The sequence below is a fragment of the Lactuca sativa genome, chromosome 8 (genome assembly GCF_002870075.4).
Source record: "Lactuca sativa cultivar Salinas chromosome 8, Lsat_Salinas_v11, whole genome shotgun sequence".
Taxonomy (NCBI): Eukaryota; Viridiplantae; Streptophyta; class Magnoliopsida; order Asterales; family Asteraceae; genus Lactuca; species Lactuca sativa.
The window spans coordinates 17,737,904-17,741,702 of record NC_056630.2 but is presented as its reverse complement, the minus strand read 5'-3'; positions in this window follow the sequence as shown (position 1 = coordinate 17,741,702).

The window sequence follows — 3,799 nt, the reverse complement described above, 5'->3', positions numbered from 1 at the left end:
CCCACACTCATCCCACCAACTTACCAATTCGTCTAAAATGCCGCACGGTTAACATCTTCCCGATTTAATTCAAATAGCTTCGCTTTTTCAGTCCTATTTTCAGAATTTTGACAATTTTAGCCCAAAAATCAATTTTTTGAATTTTAAAGTTTCATTTTCTACCCAAAATTTTGGTTTTTAATTTTTAACTTCCTAATTTGACTTTTGACCTTAAAAATTGACTTTGACTTTCAAGTTGGACCTTTGACTTTTAACTTTGACTTTTTCGTTAAACTTTCAAGTTTTCACATTTAGCTTTTCGGTTTGACTTTTAAGTTTGACGTTCAAGGTTTCAAGTCAAAGGCAAATTTTTGGTAAACAATGAGCTCCTCAAACATCCCGGTCAATGAAGTTTCATGCTCTCAATCTTGTGAAGCTATGATTAAATTTCTTCGTGAACAAAATGATTTGCTAAAAAGGAAAATGAGGACCTTAAGTACGAAGGCTATACTCTTAGGAAAGGTCAGAAATCCCTGAAAGAACAATTAGAGGCCATAACTAAGGACTTTAGGAAACTTCGGGAAGAGTACAACAATAAATGCGTGAATTATGATTATGTTAAGGGAAAGCTTGCCAATTTGAATGTTGAACTTGACACATTAAAAAACAAATTTGAAAATGTAGATTTTAATTTCAAAAAATTTGATGTGTCAAGTAAAATAGTTGAATCCATGATAGAGAAACAATTAACATTTAAATATAATCAAACCAGGTCTAGGGTGTCATAGTGTTCCACCTCCTTTCAATGACAACTATAACCCACACCTTGAGACCAATGAGGAATAAATACCTACTCAGTATGGCCAAACCATTATACCCCTTCAGTTAAGACTGAACAATCTGAGCCAACTGAGAATGTTGAGGTGAACATTTTTGATGATTCTACTTCATGTGCTGGTAAAGTAGTAGATGATGAGAACAATGAGAACATTATTGAACAAACCAATGACTCCTTGAACTCTGAATTTGTTGCTTCTAACTCAGTTACTTCTAAACCTACTGCTGGGAAATATTGGCGACCAAAACAAGCGAGACAAAGTGCTTGCTGCAAGTGTGCTTGTAGGAACAATCAGAGACAAGGCAAGGGCACCCCATCAGGGGCATGAAGAAACAACTCCTACGTGAAGAAACAAACATGTTTTCACTGTGGAATACCTGGACACATTGCCAGAAATTGTCCAAATTGTGAATGTGTTCCCTATTATGCACAAAGATGGCAGAACGCATCAAGAAGAAGATTCTCCAAAAGAAACCCTTCGAGGCCACGTTCAAACAATGGCGTCTGGAATGCTAAGAAGGCCAAGAATCAAACTCCCAAGGGAAAGATAGGAATGCCAGCCAAGAAGCAAATCTCTAGAGATGCTCCAGTGAAGCCAAGACTATTGGATTAGGTGTCTAAGCCCATAACTATTATTGGTATGTACTTGACCCGAGAGTAGCATGGTCCATTTGGGTTGTAGGGCATCAGAACAATTTAGATAGACTTTTGTGAGAAGAGGATATTTATGATTTATTACTATATTATAAGTTCTAATATATTAATACTATTTAATTATTATTGATCAAGAATTAATTTGGAATTAATTTTGTGATCAAAAGAGACTAATTAAATAAATGGGGACTGATTTGGTAAATCATTCATTCTTATAAAGCGGGCTCATGATCCATACTTCTTCATGTTACGCTAAACCCATGTGCTGACCCATGGATACTCTGTGGAGGTTAAAATCCATGGATCATGAGGAATATGGAAAGTCATGATTTACATGATGTAACCCTAATGTGCACACTATATAAGAAGCCTCATAGCTCATGAAATTGGCACTAAGGAGTGACTAGTAATAGACACATGAGGGCTAGCCGATTTTGGGTGTAAATAATCTTCTCTCAAGTTATTCCAATTGTTGGTGGTATTGTGTGAACCATTTGAGGTGCAAAACTTGGGGCACTAAGCTCTTTAAGGTCCAAGGAATCAAGCTAAAAGAAAAGGTATGTCATTAAACTATATATTTTGTATTGTATATACTCCATAATATGCTAGTTAGGATGATACCTTGACAAATGATATTTGCATGTATAATAGAGTAATCATAGGTCCAAGGTATATAGGGTTGCATGGATACCATAGGAGTGTTAGAATGCTCAAAACCCAATAGTGGTATCAGAGCTTAGGCTTGTTTTCTTATATACTTGATACAAATTGCTTGAAAATGCCTTAAAAATCGATTTTCTGCTGTTCTGGACAGTGGACTCGCCGATTCCATGTAGAAATTCATCCAATTCGCCGAGTTGGTTCATACACTCGACGAGTTGATGTCCCAGAATGCAGTTTTTCGAGTTTTTTTTTTTGGCTAGAATTGGACTAGGATCATTACCCTAAGCTGTTTTTGAACTTATAAACCTGTTTTGATGTGGTAATGATCAGGCTTATCCAATTTAAAATATAATTGTCAAAGTTTCATGTTTTGTATTAGTTTATATGGTTAGGCTAATTACATGAAATTTGTTTGATATGAATTGTCTTGTGCTTATGAGTTTAATTTAGATCATAGACAAATTGATTATTTTTGTATGTCACAATTTTGATCTAAATGTTTTTTTTATTAAATCCATAATTTTTCCTCAAGTCATGGAAAAGTGAATAGTCTTTCTTTTAAAAGTTATTAAAACTCATAGGTTATAGAAAATGAAGAGTCCTTTTCATAAATGGTTTTATGAACTCCAAAACTTGTCCTCAAGTTATGGATTTTCAAGAGTCTTTTCATTTAATCCTATATTAAACTAATAAGTTATGGATTCCAAAAGTTTTTGAATAGTTCAATAGTTCAAAACTTGCCCTCAAGTTTTCGAATTTGTAAAGTCACTTTAGAATACTTTAATCCAAACCCTAGAATTTTAAAGTTTAAAATTCTGCCATTATACTATTATAATATTATACGTTTAATATATATATATATATATATATATATATATATATATATATATATATATATATATATATGTGTGTGTGTGTGTGTGTGTGTGTGTGTGTATAAGAACAAAGTTAGTCTTACCGTTAGTAGGCCTCATTCATGAAGTTGGTCTATAAGGGGGGGGGGGGGTGGGTGGTATAAGGTTATTGCCTATAAAATGACAGTTTAATGGGTGTCCACTCTCACCCACCGTTTCCTTGACTGGTAGAGGGTCGTTAGCCGAACGGGTAGGATAAGTCTCTAATTATCCCTTCATTAAAAGTATACTGATAAATATAAGGTAACTAAACACTTATAAATTCCCAAATCTTAGTTACTTAGGAAAATGTGAATATGGTGCTAACCCACGAAATTGCACTTTGCACCTTGTTCAGCCGATTAGTGGAGCATGTGTGGTTAACTGGCACACTAATCTGGACCGACAGTGCGTGGAAAAGGGTAGCTTGACTGTCACACCCCCGAACGAGACGGCGGAAACGTCTGGAGGCTTGCGCGTGACTTCATCTTGAAATATCATTACAGTGAATATAATTGAAACATAACATCATCATCATCACACATGTAATATAACAACATTCATTGTTTACATTGAGTATTGTGTTTGAATATTACATGCCAAAATAGTAAGAGTATGATGAAACAAAATATAGCACAACATCAGTTAGTTTGTTTCGTTCATCCTGCTTCAACGGTTTCCTGAGAATACAAGTTATTTTGAAAAACGATCAACATAAAAATGTTGGTGAGTTCATAAGCATGTTTGTGAAAATGATTTGTATAACTTTGAA